A 21,017-nucleotide genomic window follows, 5' to 3' on the forward strand; every position below is an offset into this window, starting at 1 on the left:
TATCATTGATATTGTTTCTACCCATTTCTGGATTTGACATGCTTTTTTCAAAAGTTTTACACTTCTAAAATAGTAGTATCAACTGTTAAAAGTAGTAAGTATTTTAAAATAGTAGCCCAGTTAGTAGCTTATTCTACTCTGCATTGAATGATGTGAGTTTGTTATTATTTGCAACATCTCAAGGTGTTTCTATCCATCTTTACTTTCTCCCAACGTGACCCACTTACTTTTTAACAAACTTCACCAAATACAGAAAACAGACCATAACACAATACACACTAATTAGATGGCATTACTGATCTCCAAACCTGGTCATTATCTTCACAGTACCCTACATCCTAAGGGAAATAACAGAGTTCAAGCAGATGAACTCCTTAGTTGCATGCACATGATGTCACTCTAAAGTATTAAAAAAAAAAAGTGAATTAAGAAAAATTTGTAAAAATTTCATCAAGAAAAAAAATCCAAAATTTAAAATGTAAAATTTTGAACCTAGAAAAATACAGATACTGAGATAAAAGGTTCATAGTAGTAGGAATTGACCTCCAAGTTTCTTTGCTTAAACCAAGTTTTAAACAAATGTGAAGGCAGAATATAAAAAAAAATAAAATGCAGGCATCTATTAAGATTCCCGAATTACTTAACCTAGAATGTTTCATTTCAGCAGGGACAAAGTTTTATAGGTTTTGGTTCTGGTCCATGCTCAGTGTTGTACTGCCTTGTCCAAGCACTCTACTTATTAATCTCATTTTCTTAACTTTTCTAAGGGTCTCATTTAGCCTGTTGCATTTTGTTCCATTCAAAGACGCTTATCATAGCTTCCATAAGGAGATACTAAGGAGAAAAAAAAATCAAAAGCAAAGCTCCATGACTGTAGGTAGAGACAGAAATAACATTCCTTCACAAAGAAGCTTAGGGAGCAAAAATTTACAACCTGTGTTACTGGAAAAAATTCAGTTCAGTGATGCGGCTGTTGTAATCACTCAAGTATGCAAACAATACAGCAATGGCTCAACCAGTGACTAGAAACACTGGTATCATATAAATGGGCCATATCATACCCTTAATTCCTAGCAGCTTGTCCCAGGTTTCTACAAAAAGGCCTCAAGGCAGAAAGGCTAGGGAAGAAATCTCAACTGCAGAGGTTCTTCAAGACATGGCAGCTGTATACAGTTACATATAAATGCCTTCCTTCATCCTTGAACAGATATGTTGATATTCATACTCCCGGCTCTTCCAGAAATAACGATCAACTTCCAGTCAACTACACAGTTCACATGAAAAGCAGCTCAAAGAGCACCTTGTCAAGAGTTACCTCACTTGAGCAGCCTCTGAATAGCATCATGTTTTGCAACAAATTCACGGATCTATCAAGCAAAGGTTTTGCAGATCTGAGAAAGACATGCTTTGAAAATGCTGAAGATCTCACCTCTCTCTTTCTCTCTAATTGTATGTATTCATTCATTCCACTCAAACAGCTTCACAGAAATGCATCTATCCAACACGATGGTCCTCAGCTTCAGAAAACAGTATTTAAAGAGCTCCCTAGAGCAGAGACAATAGAAGCAAAAGAACTTGACAGGCAAATAGAAAAATAAAGCACGCCTGACATCTACAATGTTAGCTGTGGGATGTTCTGGAAAAACATCAGCTGGTTAACTTCCCAATGTAAGAAAACAGCTTAATCCTAATGAAAGACGGCAGCAAGAGTAAGAAAATTAACTGAAATGTTGCATTCCTTTTTGCAGATCAAAGGTCAACAAAAAGGAGGATTATATTAGAAGGTGTAGATGGAAGCAAATGGCTACAAACTCAAAAGAATTTCTGAGAGACACCACAGAATCACGGAGTGGCTGTGGCTGGCAGGAATCTCTGGAAGCTGTCTGGTCCCACCCAAAGGAAGGTGCCCAGGACTACGTCCCGCTGCCTTCTGAAAGTCTCCAAGGAGGAAGACTCCACGACCTCTTAACAACCTGTTGTACCAATGCTCTGTCACTTACACAGTTTAAAAAAATAAAAATTGAGTCCTTATGTTCAGAGAGAGCCTTGTAATTTCCAGTTTTGCCCACCGCCTCTTGCCCTGGCACTAAGAAGAGCCTGGCTCCATCCTCACTGCACTCTCCCTTCAGGTATTTATAAACAGTGATGAGATCCCCACTGAGCCTCTTCTCCAAGCTGAGCAGTCCCAGCTCTCTCAGCCTCTCCTCATATGAAAGATCACGGAATGGTTTGGGTTGGAAGGGACCTTAAAGCCCACCCAGTTCCAGCCCCCTGCCATGGGCAGGGACACCTCCCACCAGCCCAGGCTGCCCAAAGCCCCATCCAGCTTGGCCTTGAGCACCTCCAGGGATGGGGCATCCACAGCTTCTCTGGGCAGCCTGTGCCAGGGCCTCACCACCCTCACAGTGAAGAATTTCCTCCTAATATTTAATCTACATCTCCCCTCTTTTAGTTTAAAGCCATTCCCTCTTTCCCTGCCACTACAGCCCTTGACACAGAGTCCCTCCCCAGCTTTCCTGTAGCCCCCTTTAGGCACTGGCAGGCCGCTGTAAGGTCTGCCCAGGGACTTCTCTTCTCCAGGCTGAACACCCCCAGCTCCCTCAGCCTGTCTGTGTAGGAGAGGGGCTCCAGCCCTGTGAGCATCCCCATAGCCCTCCTCTGGGCTCACTCCATGAACTCAAATTTATGTCCTCTTTGTGCTGAGGGCCCCGGGGCTGAACAAAGGGCTCCAGGTGGGGTCTCACGAGAGCAGAGCAGAGGGGAACAATCACCTGCCTCGCCCTGCTGGCCATGCTGCTTTTGGTGCAGCCCAGGGTATGGTTGGCTTTCTGGGCTGCAAGCGCACGTTGCTGGCTCATGTCAAGCTTCTTGTCTACCACCACCCCCTGGTCCTTCTCCTCAGGGCTGCTCTCAACCTATTCTCCTCCCAACCTGTATTTGTGCTTGGGATTGCCCTGGGTCCCAATACAGGACCTTGCACTTGGCCTTGTTGAGCCTCATAAGGCTCACACAGGCCCACCTCTCAGGCCTGCCCAGGTCCCTCTGGATGGCAGCCATTCCCTCCAGCATGTTGACCACACCACACAGCTTGGTGTCATTAGCAGACTCGCTGAGCATGTGTTCAATCTCATTGTTCACATCACCAACAAAGGTGTCAGTGGCTCATGTTCAACTTGGTGTCCACAAGGATCCCCAGGCCCTTTCCTGCCAAGCTGCTTTCCAGCTGCGCAGGCCCTACCCTGTACTGGAGCACATGGCTGTTCCTGCCCTGGTGCCTTCAACATCAGCCTTTGATGCTACTGCAGAGCAGAATCTCTCAGTACAAGAAAAAGAAGTTTACTGTACTCTTAACTCTAATTGTGATTGGGGACAAGACACAAGATACCCTCTCCACTTGCAAAACTGAAATTTTTCACCTGCCACATCACAAAGGTTAAATAAGAAACAACTTTCCTTATTTCAGCACTCTAGAACTGGGGAATTGGGGATATATTCATGAAGAATACAGAAAAATCTTGTACTTTCAGCATCAAGAAGACAACGGGTACAGGCTCCTCAGGAGTATCTGAAGCAGAACCATGCATATGCTACCCCTGTGAATCTGAATCACATTTCAGAAGGATACACTGATCTATGAACTTCAGCAAACGGATCCAGAACATAAGGCCAAGACCACCTACCTGCACTGACAGAATCCAAGCAGACTGGGGAGGTAAGGGAATATCTCGGGTATGTTCCAGCACACTTCTTAGCTGACCAGGACTCCTAGCACTCAAACACAGCATGACGACTGAATTAAAACACTACCTCAGGGGAACCAATAAAGGGAGAAGAGATAAAAATCTAAAAAGAAGGCCTGACACAGAATAGGGAAAATTGTTGCTTTCTTTGCTTTTCTCCAGTGGAAAAAAAACAAAAACAAACAAAAAAAAAACATACTATGGCAAGTCCCTAGTCTCAAAGGGTCAGTCTTGAAGCATTGCCTCAGATCTACTGTCTGAAAACTGTCAGAAGCTGATCCTGAGAAATATTACGTTACTGTATAAATCTGAGATGAAAAGATAGAAAGTAAGCATAGTGGCCCCACACTTCCATAGTGACTTGAACCTCCTTTGACTTCTTGCGTCTTTCTTTTGGCAACATTCCTCTCATAAAAGAGATCATATGTACATCTGACCAACAAGAGCGATGTCCTCAGGCCACAGCCGAGCTCTGATGTTGACAGTTTCTGGTGTTGTTGATGGGAGATGGAAGATAGTGGCATCCTTTTGCAAGGACAGGAATAGCACAGTGTACATGTGGATTCCAGACATCCAGTGCACTCATCCATACCAAAACAATACACTGATATAAACCAGAAGTCATCACACAACTTTGCATTAGGAGTGCCATGACTGTACCTACAATATCTACATCTTTCTTGGCCCTTAAAAATTTCTGGAACAGTCTTTCCTCTATCCCTGTTTTTTGAGCCATATACAGACTCGTATCTTCCTTCTGGAATCCTACGTGTGTAGCCTAACATCAGGATGTAAACTACAATTTTACAAACCCATTTCAAGGCAGAGTAAGGAGAGCAACAGGATCAGAGGACGGAAAGCTGATGAGGACTACTGGCTCAAACTTCAGGGAGAGAAAGTCTGGGTGCTCTACCTGAAGATATGGCAGTCAGCCAAAAAGCACCAAGCACAAGTAATAAAGCAAGAGTTTCTCCAGAACAGGCAGCAAGACCAGAAAGCACAGAGCGTGACCGATATCTTGACGATTCCTCTTGCATTTTCTCTTAGCTCCTTACATGGAGCTACACAGGGCAATGTTCTAAAACAATGACTCAGAACCAGCATAACATACCCCAACATGCCTTTCTGGTGCCATTGCCCAAGCCACTGCACAACTAAGGCACCAACAAACCAAATGGTTTTGGTGAATTAGCTTCGTTGTCTAAAAATGGATACAACCACTGAAGAAAGAAAGAAGCCTTTCTCAGTTAACTGGAACACAAAAACTCAGCTAGGAATGCTGTAAGGATGATTAAATAAGCTATCCGAGAAGAATAAAGAGCACTACCTTGGATCAAAGACAGTGAAGATCTCACTTATAAAAGCCTTTATTTCAAGCAGGAGCAAATTCTGAAGACAATCCTAACCCAACTGACATACGAAAGTAAAAGGGAGATACGAGATTACTACAGCCTTCCTCTACATGCAGGAAGCTAGAAAGAGCATGCCTGTTACAGATTGCTAGGCTGAAATATCTTACTGAGTTAGGCTGACAAAAGCACTTGAATGAAGAGAAAACTCCATGAAGAGAAAAGCAAGGCAAATAATGCAGTAGCATGAGTTGAAACTCAGAGATTCATCTAAAAATCTTGATTTTACATACATGCAAACTATGTAGCCGACCAGGACTAAATCCATACAGAGGTTCAATGCCTGTAATTATATTTTTGATATAACAATATCCAACAACTGGAAAACAAAAGTTAAGAACTGTGAATTTGTGTAGCCAGATTAATACGTAATGATTTACCAGGAACTCCGGTGAATTGTGCTCCAAAGGAAATAGTTGGCATCCAATAAATGTTGGGAATGCGTAACTAGAAAGACCATGTAAACAATGAGTATCCTTTACATACTAGTTTAGCATTCCTGAGACACTCCATTCTTAGTAATAAAACAGACAGAGCCTCAGTTTAGATGGAGGTTTAAGTTAATTGTAGGTGTTAGGCACAAACATTTGGTAACAGCTATACAGACAGTTCACAGTCTTGGTCAGTAACAAGACAGCATGCACATTATTGAACAAATTAGCATTAGTAAGCACAGAAATTTAAAAGAATTTTTTTTTTTTTTTTTTTTTTTTTTTTATAAAAACTGCAATTCTTGTCCACCTGAAAATGCCCATTATGGGGCATCTGGTATAGTTACTGTAGTGTGTCACCAAAAAAATAATATTTATGTATGCATATAACACGTGTACATGAGTAGATACACATATGTAATATATGCTTATATTTAGTGTGTATATACATATGTATCTATACACACAAATTTCACAAAAAATTCATTGTTTTCTTCTCCTTCACTGAAAGGAGACAGGATTCCCCTTGTTTCAAAGTAGCTTGTAACCATGGGAAAGAAATGATCAAGTACACAACACTCATCCTTCTCTGAAAACCCTGAGGCCCCTGACCATCCAGATATCTCCTAGAGCTAGTTTTTGAAATTCACTGGCTTGCTTCCAAATAAGACTTACACACATTTGTCTATCGAGGCTGCCTGAATCTGAGTTGAAGATACTCAGAAGAACATACACACAAGGTACAGCAGTTAAGAAAGGGTGAGGTCTTACAGTGTAAGAACTACATCACCTGATATACTTACACGCACACCCTAACCTTACAGCAACTGCTTGCTTTTTTTTTTTTCTTTAGGAAGCTGGCATGCAGTAACAATAAAATACAGCTGAAGCACATAAAACTGAAAAATTTGGTAGTAGAGGTTCCTGCAGTGAAGGATATCACCAGGGCTGGATTCTCATATTCACTGAAGATCCTAACACAATGTATGATTATTTCATGGAAAAAAAAAAAAGTATAATTAGAGGCAGGTGTAGAATGTGTTCTCCCTGTAATATGCAAGCTTCATATATACATAAAGACCAAAAATTTTTCTGTGGTTCAAGAGTCATTCAAACAATGAATGACATTCAAATACAGACATGCACACGTTGTTTTCACAGACATTGATAAAGAAACTATGAAACAGAGCAGCAATCCTACAGGAAAGACACGTTGGTTGCGATAGCCCCATCCTCTGACTTCACCTCTTCTCTATTGCCTCCCTTTGCATATCCAGAGAACCAGGGAAAAGAGAGGAGGTGAATGCGTGGAAAATCCACGTGGAAATCATTGAAACAGCCAGAAGTTCTGTGCCGATCTTGCCCGACTAACACAGACCAAGTATCAGAGTCTGGCCTTAAATTATGGTGCAGGACCAGCCAAGCTTCAACTCAGCCATTACCCTTCAAAGCAGGCTGTTTTGAAGGACTTGCTATGCCCATCAAAATACAACCTTCTTTTGAGAAACACTGTTCTATGGATTAAATACAGTGATTAAAAGTCACAAGTCAAGCATACATTTTTGAATTTTCTATAACAGCAAGTCACCTTCGTTTTTCACAATGGGTATTCATCCAGTGTCCTTAATTAAATTATAAATACACTTAACGATGAATTCAAGAAGCAATTACAAACAAACTTATCTTAGAAACCTGTCAGTTTCCATGAAGAACAGCATCTCAAAACACCACACATTGCCTTCACATGCCACTCAGCATTAGGTTTCTCTGCCATTTGGACTTAATAACACCTCATACATATAAATGACTCTCTAAAGGAAGGAAAAGCCATCTTTGGTTGACTATCATTTGAATGGTTATTTGAACCCAGTAATCACACAATTCTTTCAAATTCTTATCATATTACCAAAATTTTATCGGAAACAGATGTTAGCAGCACAACTTAGTCAGAATTATTGAACAACTTTTCTTTCACTTTCATAACAAATTAGGCAATGCTTAGTTGATGCATCTGAAAAAAGTTACAGAATCACAAGCCCTCAGGCCAAGGACTGGGTGTCATAATTTAAACCATCACCAATTGAAATGCAAAGGCATAAGAACCATAACATATTACTTAGTAGAACAAATTTCTCTTGCAGATGATGATCTTCATTTCTGAATAAATTCTGAATTCTGAACAGCAACCAAAAGCCAATATTTTAGTGTCAAAAGCCTAGCAGAATTCTTACAAACTAACAGAAAATTCCCTGCATCTCTACAAATAAGCACACAAACACACAATTAAATACACAAGGACTCCTGTAATTTACTGTTAGGCATGGGAAAGGGGGGGAGAGAATAGCAGGATCACAAAAAAATAAAGAACAAGCAAATTCCTGTAATATTCTGTTAATACTTTTAAATGCTCCAGAATAATCCTACCACCTAGCTAGCTGTCGAAGTCCAGAAGACCTAATTAGCAGCAAGAAGACGTAAAATAATTCAGAATTGGGAGAGTAGAAAACAGAACCATTTGTTATTCTTCTTTGGCAGAAGCAATCTTGGGGCGTGGAAGGGAAATGTAACTAACTATTTTGATTCTTAGAAGCATCCGCAAATATGCAGAGTCCTCCTACCCATAGATAAAATAGAAGGATATAATGAAAGCCACAAGAAAAATACGTATGTATTTAACACTGAGATGCACCACTGTCATTTCAGGACAAAACTGTATTAATACAGTTTACACCAGAGTTATCTCTGATGGAAACAAAAAAAATCTACAGCATTATTACTCACAGGTAACACCTAGTACAAGTTAACACCTTGTTTCTTTGCAAGTGGAATCTATTTATTAACCAATTAGTCTGGAGTTAAATATTCAGAAAGAATAACAGTTACACAGTTAGTTTTGTGATAGCACCTCTAAAGTTGCTCTGCAAGGCTATTTATAAAAGCATAATTGTAAAAGGAAATGAAAGAAGGGAGAGCATTCATCAGTCACCAAAATCCTGGAGTGCCAAGTCTACAAAATAAGTTTTTTGTAGCACGCACCTTTTGATCAAAGTAATGTTATAAAAGGAACAGGAAAAAAAAAAAAAAAAAAAAAAAAAAAAAAAAAAAGAAAAATGTTGCTACACAATTGCCAGAGTTACCAGTCTACAGTCATCGCAACTCTTCTGATAGTTATGAGTTATTTATGTTACAAACGTAATTATGGCATTCCCTGTAAAATGTTTTTCTTCCGTTAACAGCAAGTATTAACTTCATAGAAAACAAGTTCCCTTAAGATTTGAAAGAAAAATGAGAAAAGTGAGCCAACCATGTTTTTATTGTGTGCATACAGGTAAGTAAGCAAGGTAACACTAACCGGACTATCAAGCAGCAGTGGTGGAAAACAAACTCACCCAGTACATACAGTAGCACCTGAAGTATAAGCACAGTCATTAATGGCTTGTGAAAATGAACATTATACCTGACTGACTTAATCCATAATAAAAAGAAAATACCAAAGCTCAAGAACTAGTCTACAAAAAAAAAAAAAAAAAAAAAAAGCCAACGAGTGAAAGTAGCCCCAAAAAAGCCAAAATATGTTATAACAAAAATCTATGTAAGGTTTGTCAAAGATGTAAGATCAGAAATGAAGTCCTAACAATTCTTTTAAAAATAATAATGACAAACAACAATAATCAATCTTAAGTTAACACCACAGTTCTAACACCATTATTTAGAAGTGTAATTTTACCACTGCTCTGGAGCTATATTGAAACCTTAATATTTACAAAGAACGAGGTCATAAAGAAAAGGAAACAAATGCAGGACAATTTTCATGAAAACTTTCTTTCCTGTGCATTTGTATGTAACCTAATGTTAAGCATATCCCCAGGGGCACCAAATAGCTGATTACTTTTATCAAATATGAGGAAATTGATTTCTATGATAATATATTTGCTGAATACAAAGCAAGCCTAATGGGATCAAATAGGCTTATTTGAGTCACCTGCCAGCCACTGATATGCACCAAGAATACACCAACAAAACAAAACACTTTCAAGAAGCACATAAATCAGAAGCAGGCAGTTTCGTTGCAAACAGGACACTTTAACTGCAGCATGTTTTGGGATCACAGACAATACAGGACAAACCCAACAACAAAGGGCAACAGTCTGCTTTGACCCCCTTTTACATAAATCAAACGTGCAAATGTGCAAAAGCGGGCCTGATGAGAGAACAGCTTTTGTGAGCAGTGAAAGATGTTAGGTCATTTAAACGTTATGCATGATTCAGAAATAAAGGGTGAGATAGACTGCATCCTTATGGTCTATGTTTAATCTCCTACTCCTTTCTTTGATGGAGCAAAGAACACCAAAAGCTTTTGGTCAAAATGATCAATGCCAATCAAAAGAGGAATCAGAACACTTCTTCCCAAACTTTTTAATTTTTCCACCTAATTCTTTGACTACCAGAAATACAAAAAAGTAACTTCTCCATTCTTTTGGGAGTCATTACTAGTGAGAGCTTAGGTACACCAAACATACTCTATATATGAGTTGTTCATGCATCTCTGGCAACATTCTAAAATAAATCATCTCAATCTAGAAATATTTCAAGACAGAACGACAGCCTGCCTTTGTGGGAGCAGTTGCTCCACAAAATCTCCACCTGCAGACCTTTATGTGCATAGAGTAAATTTCTTCCTCCAGAAAGTTTTTTCAGCCTGTATCACCTCAATTACACAATTTATATTCTCTTTAAAAACAGCTGTCAGCACACCTGAAGTGATACAATTTTGCTGATGCAAGAGATTCTTACCCCTGAAAAGGGAGGCGACTTCTCCCATGCTTCCAAGTCCTGCCTTCCTCCAACTGCATTAAACGAAAGCAACTCATTTTGTAAGAAAATGGCCACAATCTCAAAAAAGTTTGCTATTAAAATCAGAGATTTACAATCAGTGCAGCGATGATAACAGACAAGTTTGTCAGCTATGGCAAGCCCAAGACATTATAAAACAGCGGGTGCAAAAATCCTTACGCATCTTAGAGCTGTTCCTTTCCATAACAGCTAGCCAGGTTAATTACATTGTACACTTCAAGTTGGAAGAAGAAGGTAGCAAAGACCCAACACAGGTGGTTAGAGTCTGATTATTTTCTCAGTTAGCACTGAGAAAGTTTTTGGGGTTTCTTTTGACAAGATTTGTAAGTGTTCAAAATTTTTCTCTATCCAGTTCAAACTCTGAAAAAATTGTCTTAAGTCAAAGCCGTGCTTTCATTTCATTCAAGTTATCTGAAGAATCCCGGATGACAAAGGTTGCAGCTGAGGGTGTGACTGTGCTCTTTCGGGATAGCTAGAACAGATGGGGACACGTCGTGGCAGTATCAATCTTCTGCATTCATCAGGAAAGCCTGTCCAGGTCCATTGGCCACCTCTCCCATCCTGCCAATTCTACCACAATCATCACTGCTGTCTCACACACACACACACGATAAAACATATCTAGCAGAGATGTGTTTGTCAATATTAGTCACACTTGCACAGTTTAGCCACATTACAGGCACGTTGATCCAGGTGATTTTTAGCAAGGCTCGTTTCAGATGACACCAAAGCCATCTTCAGAATCCTACTGCCAGATAAATACTGCAGAATACTCTTTCCCCTCCAGGCAAGTTATTTAAAACCAGAAATCATCAACTACAGCCCTAGACCCATCAGCTTGCTGTAGGATTTCCAGTCTAGCAAGAACCTACTAGCTACTTTGTACTCAACGTATTTTCCCACCAAAAACCTCACATCACATCCAGTTGCTCCAGTCTCACCATTTGTTCAAACTGAAGTCAAAGGTGACCTAACAATTCACACAAATAAGAGAAGTTTTAAGAAACTTGGCATTGCTTTCTCTACAGGATTCAATTACCTCTCAGTGTTGAGCAGCACGGTATTAAATAAAGTTCAGTTTCTTTTTTCTTAAATTAGGAAGTTGCACACACTCATTTTCACCCCAAAAATAAGCGTTTACTCTTTCTGAATATGAAAACAGAAGTTTACACAACTGTGTTCCTCTGAATAATAAAGGCAAACAAAACCAAGATAGCGCTAATATTCTACCGTCTCCTGACGTAAAATTAAAGCATTCAAAGTGCTCACTCAGTTGCTCAAACTTTTCTCCAAAAGTGAAAGGACAACACAGGCAATGCTCACTTGTGTCTGCACGTACTCATCCAATGCCCTCTGTCCCCAGGCCAGGGTTCATCATTACAACATTCCTTAAGGAGTCATCTGCTTTAACAGGAAGGGTATTTCAACACATGCATGTTAGTCTCCCCATAAGTCTTGGATTTGCTACCATGTGAGGCTCCAATAATGCAACTACTCAGTGTGCACAAAAAGAAAAAAAGGAAGAAAAAAAGCAGCAGCAGAGAATACTGGGCTTCCACCTCTATTGCCAACTCTACAGTCATGGTTCCAGCACTCCCCAGGTACTGGGAAGTGCTGCAAGGGCCAACACGTTCCCTAGAACACCTTCAGAATAGATCCCCACCAAAATATTCTTTTCTTCGATCAGATCATTTCATAAACTGTTCTAAATTTCTGGGGAAGAATGAAAAACACCACACACCTGACACTTCCTAGCCTCTCACGTGTTTCCATAATTCTCCCTAAATCAGAAGTTGTCTTGATAGCTCTGATTTGCTCCATGAGAACACATCAGCATGGACGGCACGGAGTGCAGGAGCATGCTTGGCACAGGAGGCTTTTGTTAGCAGAGCTCTTCAGGTAGGCACGCAATAAGCACCACTTCCAAGAGTTAATGCAGTTTTGCTTTTCTAAAACGCGGACCGATGCATAAAGCCCATAACACATTAAGATAGATATGGCATTCCAAACACCTCAAACAATCTTCGCAATCAATGTGAATTCTCAGACACAGTAAAGACACACAGAAGAAAGCAGAAATCTGGAGGTAACGCTTGTGTTGGCTTGCTTTCTTTCCCAGGGGAACGTCAATAATGGAGAACTCACATCTGGAATAAGAACTTGGATCCATATAGTTTTGAAAACAGATCATGCTAGCTAACAAATGCAAACTTTCATTCCACTTTTGCAGGTAGACAATGCTGCTTTCTGCCATGGGATATTATTGAAAGTATTTCCTATACATTCTCTTATGGCATTTTTAAAATAACCTATAAAAACTGAAATTGATACAGAAAATTTTAATACAAAAAAATCACAAGTTGCATCCCCCGGTCAACGGAGTCAGTTCACAGACCGCTGACTGCGTGTTAGAGCTCTGTTTAAATATTTAGTCAGTAAAATAAAAGGCTGAAATGAAAAAGACAGGCTGGTTTCATTCTTCTCTAAAACCAGGGTGGTCTACAGGCAATTTTTTGATACCACTGGTGTTGCCGGGGAAACAAAATGAAAACAGGTGCCATCAAATACAAATTAAAGATTTAGTTCTATTTTAAACCACCTTAAAACAAAGTTTCCATAAACTTTTTAACTGATACTACTACAAATTTGACAATACTTTATAACAAGAAAAGGATTATAAGTTGTCTTTAGACCATCAAGTTTTAACTGAAACAAATTTAGTCTGATTGGCAACCTTTCCTTTTAAATAAATTTCTTACATTTATTATGCATCATCCTCTTTAAAAGTGACTGAGTGTACATTTTAAGGCAATATAATACCAAGACAGAAACTGGGTACATACAGTCTTAATAAGCTTTATCAATTCCAAATTTTACCTTCCTTTCAATTGAAGCAATTTTATATATATATATATATATATTTATTTATTTTTTTTTTTAAACTAAGTAAACAGTCAGTATAAATTTAAAGAACGACAAAAAAAGAAATCTTACAGTGAGTAGTAATAGAAGCCTAATATTTTACTCCTAATCTGATTGCGGTTTTCTGCCACATAATTCAAAATCAAATATCCCTCTAACCAAAACCCAAGTAAATACACTTCTGCTTTTAAAAAGTGTAATAATGTATTAAGACTTGTGCTATACACTAGTCAAGTCTCCTTGACAAGGACTCTAAGTCTACCAACTACACAGAAATAAAACATTTTAAAGTTTAAGAAAAAAATGAACATATTCACTTGAACGAAGAAGCGTTAATTCAAGCCACCAATGATCTTTTAAAGATTTACCAAGTTCTTTTTTGGCTTAACAAGACACTAGTCACATGCAAAAATTCAAGTGGACCTATTTCAATTAAAAGCAATGCATAAATTCCCTCTTCTATAAAGGTAGCTGCCAGACCTCTGAATAATTAAAAAAAAAAAAATCATCTTTTATGTTTTTTGTTAATCATAGAACTTGAAAGATTATGGAAATAAAAAGAAATCGATGCATGTGCATGTATCATATATGTCCATGTAAGGACATGTATATATTTGTGTGTGTGTATATATGTGCATATATTTATAGCTATTCACTTGAAGTTTTGAAATCCATGCTACACTTTACAATATCCTGCAGGGTACTGTAGAATTTTTAGTAAAAGGACTTCTCTGAAGTCTGTGCATAAATACGCTGCCGAATATTTTTCCAAGTCCATTGTGCAAGGTAGAAATGAACTGAACAAACCACCCAGCATACAATTATGCGTACAGATGATGGAAAGGCTTATTCAAGCAGGAATGCTGTAATGTTAATTAATAAACAAGTCTTGTAACATACAACTTGTGATTCTAGTTTCAATGCATCTTGATGATTTACTACTGGTTGTCTATTTCAAATAAAATTTTCTTGAGATCATCAAGTTGCAGAATAGTTTTGCTTCGCACTTTGATCTATGTTTACAGTTTTCCTAACATCACAAATGAGCAGATTTACAGTGATTTAAAACTTCTGAATGAGCTTTTTGGTGGAGGGTTTTGTTTTTGTTTGTTTGTTTATTTCCAGCATTCCTCCAGGGAGAAAGAGGCCAGCTCAGTAGTAGAGAATAACATTAACCCATGCCATGCTAGGTTGGTTCGCTGAATGTATTCCTGGCTTTAACCACAAGAACAGGTCCATCAAACAACTTTTACCAATGCTTTCAGATGTGCGCTGTTCGATGCAACATTCACTGAAGTCATCAAGAATCCTTACACCTATTTCATGGCTTCATTCAGTCCCCACTTACTGTTCCAGTGTCTTTGAAAAGTAGTATTTCCAGGTCAAACATTTCCCTATTAATGTACCTTGCAAATAAATGGGTAGTATCATGGTATGGTCCTTTTTTCAGATTAGCACTTCTAAGAATTCAGATCATACACAGAAGATAAACAGCATTACATGAAACTAACCAACATCAAACTTCCCTTACAGTTATTTTAGTTAAAGTTTCAAGTTAACTCACTTGTGTGTAATTATGAAATTACTGTACTGATCCTCCGCTTACTTTGAAAGTGATTAATCAAAGTCAGAGAAAACCAACCATCAACTCAAATATGTTTCAAATTTCCTATTCAGGGGTAAGTCTAAAAAGATGAACCAATTTAATTTTAATTAAATCCTCATTTAGAAGCATGAAATAAATGTTTTCCATTTAATTCAAATTAAACTCCAGTTCCAGTCCAAATTTCAAATATTCTCCATTTCTGCTACTTTATTACACATGACAGATTAACATTTCCTTTTTGTGCACAGATGCAACCAACAAACCTGGTATCATAAAAAATAAAGAATGCATACTTTTAATAGTGATAAACTTATTTATCCTGCGCCAAATAATTCTATTGATTTGAAAGTGCAAGCAATGCTTGGTATATAGGAACCTTCATTAAAATTCTATGCTAGATATGCCAAAAAGTGGGAAGAAATTATATTTCTTCATCACAAGAAACTGGCCTATACCAAGGATGTATTGTCTGAGTTGACCTCCTCACTCATCAGAACACTCCCAGTAGTCTCCTCCTCTACATTCAGCTCACGGTAGAGTTGGTGACGAGCAAGTAAGCAAATTAAATCCTTTCAAAATCTGCTTCCTCCCTGAATCCTGTAGGCATTAAATATTCAAAAAAAAAGTCATACTTCTTTGGAATTCAACTTTGAAAGAAGAAAGCTATGAACAAAAAAGAAATCAAGATACAAATCCTCGCTCAGTGATGGTATTAGTGTAAGTGCAACAACTGGTTTGAACCACAGAACACTACTACTGTCTTAAAAGCAAATTGCTACATATGCTGTTACTATATAGAATTGCATTTCTCATGGAGATTACGTGGGAAACAACTCCTTTGACATTGGACAAAAAAAGATATAAGGAACATTATTTTCTGTTAGACAGTACCAACTGTGCTCATTTTATTCTCAAAGTTAGTCCACCTATTTGAAATTGGGATCCTATTTTGCTCCACAGGGGCAAATAGCTCATGAAACAACACTCTTCTTCAGCCACATGCTTGCCTAAGGCCTGCTAGAAGTTTACCTCATGAAGTTCATCTTTAAATACTGTTGCTGAGGTACCGCTCGAAGAGCGGATGAGGTGGGGAAGGAAGGAAGCTTTGCAGAGAACACATCTACCCTTAAAAAGTCTAGAAATCAGTCTCATTTTATTGATAGGCACCACTAGAAAAGTCCAAGAGGACAGGTAAGATGGGCTCCAACCTCATCCTAGCACCATGTATCAGTGAGAACTAATTCTTGTTCTTCGGTCAGTTTCTGAACCAGTTCATCATGTGGCTGCCTAAATGCTGTTTGCAACAGAAATGGCAGGAAGAAAGCCCCTCTGAAGCTTTTTAAGGTCAGTTTAAAGCAAACAAACTCCACACAAAGCTCAGAGACACCTAAAGGTCTCTCAACGGCTCTTTGCAAATTCTAGTCTTCTGCTTCAACCATATCACACCACAGAATTAGGTCACCACATATTAGCATATCTAACATACTATAGATGTACATTATACGGTGTATCACCATTTATTAAGGAACTTAGAATTAATATGGCATTGTGTTGGACAACACACACTGAAATCCTGTCTTGAGGAATCAAGTTTTAAGAAAATGACGAGACACAATGGAAGACCCAGTTCGAAAAGGGGAGCCATTTTGTTGTTGTTGTTCCTTTAACTATATGCATTCATAACCCTACCACTGACAGAACTGCATGTGCTAGGGTCTCATGCTTTTTTCCAAGTCTTATGATTTAACTATTTTAAAATAATCTTAGTACTTCCAGGCACTTGAAAGCACACAGTTTGCCTACAGTTAAATACCCTATCATAACACAGAAGCCACAACAGAAATTCCACAGAATTATGACCTCCCTGAGGAATCCCACTCAGGGAGTCCTACCACAACTCACTGCCTTCTTCCACAAGATTTTGAACAGGTAGTAAAGTAATAAACAGTAATATACAATCAACAATCCATATTTAAATCTCTTTAAATATTAACTCGCTCTATCTAGAAACAGCAGTCAAGATCTTCAGTTATAAATTAACAAGTGCCTCACAGAAAGTTTTTTAAAAGGGAATGACTTTTGGAAGTTACCTCAAACTCTTTTCTAAAGATAAGCAGAAGCACTAAAATAAGAAAATAGTATAATATACTTTTATAATGCTGCTCTAAATTGAAAGCAGTAATGCTAACGTGACCTCTCAAATAAAACAATAGAAACTGATGAGACAATTTCATCTGTTGGAGAAGGGGAAAAAAAGGCAAGCATTCCCCCTATTTGAATTGGTTATATAGAAAATCATCTGATAATGCCAAAAGGTTTTTAGTGTTCCCCCCACCCCCCATCCTCAACTTCTGGCATAAGAAGGTATAGAGGAAACCATTTACTCAATGATTAAAAACCAGTCTAAATCAGACAGTGATGCTCAACAGGACACCTTCCTTGGTTCTTGCAGCTTTACACAGCAATAATTCTCACTTCAAACTCCACTTTTAACACAGTATGCTGAGAATAAATAACTGGGAAATGGTAGATTGTTATAAGATACATCAGGCATAAAAGGTTATTACAAACAGATTAGTCCAGGATGGAAATGACACAGGCTAAGCAGGAGGCATGGATAATCTGGGTAAGTGCCATGGAAAAATAAATATCATGATTGGACTTAAAGCAAATGGAAGCAGTTCAAATTGGCTTCCTCCAATTCACTGTAGAACATGTGATGCCCACATGGTCCATTTCCAACAAACCTCACCAGAAAGAAACAAAGGCCAATACTGTGAAGTGTTGAAAAACGCATCTACCACCAGCTTCTTCCATACTGCAGCAACATGAATTATTGCAGCTGCCTGATAAGCATGAAAGAATTTTTTTTTTTTGAGCTACCAGCATTTATCTGAAACGCTCCATCCTGTCAGTAAGTGTTGACCTTGCAAAGAAGAGCAAATTTTATGAAATACAGGCTGCAGTTTTACAGTCGGCCTACAAGGCTCAGTGCATAGCTGTGGCCAGAAGTAGTAACTCCACTCAAACCACTTCCCCCGTCCATCTATGTGCTCCTACAGCTCCTCTTGCTCAGCTCCAGCAGGTTTTCTGTCAGATTAGCTTCCCAGAAGACCAGTTCTTCTGCCCAACTCCTTGTGAGGCCACAAAAACGCCAGTGTTTGCTTACCAGAAAGGTCAGCAGGAGCTCCTAGCTAGGGACAGACATCTTTATAACCTGAAGCCCACACTTGGAGGGGCTTAAGTTGATCATGAAAATCACAGCCTCATGTCAGTAAGTGACCATTGCATTAATATACTGAAAATACATAAGGTAAGGGTGGTGGTCCTAGAGAAAGGGCCTCAAAAGATGCCATTCTTAAGGTGTAAGATAAGCTTTATGGCAAAGTTAGTCTACTTCTTAACAAAAAGAAGCGTCAGCACTACGTAGATGGTGATCAGATAAAAACCCTGCAGCTTAAACAATCTTCCACCAAAAACAACTCATTTACGTAACAAATTTGAGATCACAGCTTGATCAGCAAACACAAAAGATCTATCAAAAGCACGTTACCAACTTGCACCAAAAAACATGATCAGATCTACTGTGGAAAAATAGGGCCAACCTTTGTCTTTCTACCAAAAGAAATAAAAAAAAGAGGCCTTTAGAAACAGACAGACATTAAAGACAGATATTGCAGGAAGAGGAGAGACTACACAAAGCAGTTAATGGTTTGAATTAAATTCAGACAGTGGTAGGAGGAATACTTTATCAGAACAGCCTGCACATATGCTGCAGTCCATAGGAAACACAGGAGCACAGCTGTTAAAGCCTCTCAGTGCAGGTTCAGAGTAGGAGCTTGAGTCTTGCTCTAGACCCACACAGAAGCCCCCTTTAATTAGCTCCACTATAATAAATTCAGAACTGCTCATCCCAGCACAGGAACCAAAGGCAGATGCATACACCGTTACCCACATTAACCCTGGTCATTGCACTGACGACTGCAATCAGACTTCTAGCCCTGTTAAATTATCTAGGTTTCAGTGATTTTTTTTTTTTTTTTTTTTTGACTCAACAGCAGACTCACTGCCATTTCTAGCAACAGTATCACCACAGTTTAGGGTAACCTTGACAATGTCTGAATTTTTTCCCTGTCTGAAAAACGCTTCTTTGAGGAAAATTCGGAGAAAACACAGAAGTTTCCCTTGCTAACAAAGCAAACCATTATTACAGCACCAGCAAAAGCACAAAAAGGAACTCTGACACGAAATATGCGAGGCATTCTGTAATTCTTACATGAACAAAGCATTAGACTACCAGGCTTGCAAATGGTCTTGACCTTTGAGCTTCAAACCAAGTACAACAACAGCAGGTTATTTTGAACTCTGATTTGCCCCAGAAACAAGTGAAAATATCACTGATGACACTTACACAGTCAAGTACACTAAGCCACTAATACTTGAACAGAGAGGAACTGATTTTTTTTCCCCCCACACCAAATTCCATTTTGCACCCCCTGCTTCTCATTCTTTCCCAGCTGAAACCAGTGCAACTCCTCAGAGTAGCCAGAGTGTGGTTAAGCAGAGGAAGCTATGCTTGTTTGCATGGAATCTGCTATTTCCTCTCTGCCAAAACACTTGTTTAAAGAAGTCATGTAATATTTCTATTAAGCTGTAAATGCAGTTGACAAGGAAATAGCCTACTGGCAGTGCATTACCTTTGTGGCAGTGCCAACCAGCCTACAGCAAAATAGCGCACATGGTAATTTCAACATGCATTCCCAAGTAACAAAATTGTGCCTTACATAAATACCACAGAACTCCAACAACATCTAGAAAAAGCAATGAAAATTTGCCCAAGCTTTCATGCTTGCCTATATCAATTCTGTGTCATAACTAAAACAAAGTAGGAAAGCATCTACATATGTCCAAATGTCCTGTGAAGCTGTATCATATGACACTGGGAAAACTATTGCAACTTAAATCTGTGTATTTCTTGTTAACCACTGTAACAACTCACTAATAAAAATTAAGAAAAACTCTAGGTATCAAATACATAAAAGACTACTAACTGCATACAAGCCCTTAAAAGCCATAACGTAATTTATTAACAAGAACACATGTTCTATGTAATCCAGAATTGTTGTGTTAAATTACTTTGGCCTTTGATAGCATTCATTTGATTACACGAATTAAACAGATTCACAAGCCTTCAAACTCAAACAGTGACCTTTGATTTATAAGCAGCTATTGTCACGCTTATAAAATCCTCACTGATAATGCAGTCCTCACCTTTCAACAGCTAGTGCAACTACACACAATTATGTCAAATGAACTCAGCTGTAATAAGGACAGCTTCACTGAAAGTACAAGCAAGAAAGCCACCATGATAAAATTCAACTGATTCGTAATCAATAATTCTTCAAATATTTTTCCCCAATATGTCAGTTCATCTGAATTAAATTCCCATTGATATTGAAAACAAGCTACAGAGATGCTTATCCTGGTCTTCTTGGCTTTCATCTGAGTATTTTCAGTTTGGACACTAATTTTAAAATAGTTAGCTACCCAGAAAAAAAAAAAAAGTGGTGCAAGAAAAACACTAAGTTTTGCAGTTGGAAACATTACATCATTTTGGAAACAAAACACTCACTAGCTTTAGCTGAGCTGCACAGTGGAAAAAAATCAGGAAACATCTCAGGTCCAAAAAGCACAAACAAACAAGAACCCAATAGCACTAAATACACTTGAACTTACAAATGTGCTACCTTACAGTAATCGCATATGAACAGCACCTTCTCCCTGAAGACTGCTGATATACTTTTATCGTGATCCTGATATACGACACATGAGCAAAAGAAAACTGAGTAAGATAATCTAATGTGTATACAATTTTCACAGCAAAGCACAAAGGTGAAAAATAATCTGCTTTTAACATAAAGTTTCTTTTTAGTACCAAATGGGTTTTTATGTGTAAACAATCCAAGAAAGGATTATTTATTGATGCTCAGTGTAGTTATTCTAGTGTTCATTTCAAAAAAGAAAACAAAAGCATGACTACCACTGGCAGCACTTA

The 21,017-nt window shown here is 38.5% G+C and overlaps 1 protein-coding gene across 1 annotated transcript in view; it reads right to left on the bottom strand.

The window, feature by feature from the left end:
* STK3 (serine/threonine kinase 3) overlaps positions 1-21,017 on the bottom strand; it is a 144,031-nt gene that overhangs the window by 86,866 nt on the left and 36,148 nt on the right. The gene's annotated exons all lie outside the window — the stretch shown is intronic.

Source organism: Aythya marila (genome assembly GCF_965140915.1).
Source record: "Aythya marila genome assembly, chromosome: 2".
Lineage (NCBI taxonomy): Eukaryota > Metazoa > Chordata > Aves > Anseriformes > Anatidae > Aythya > Aythya marila.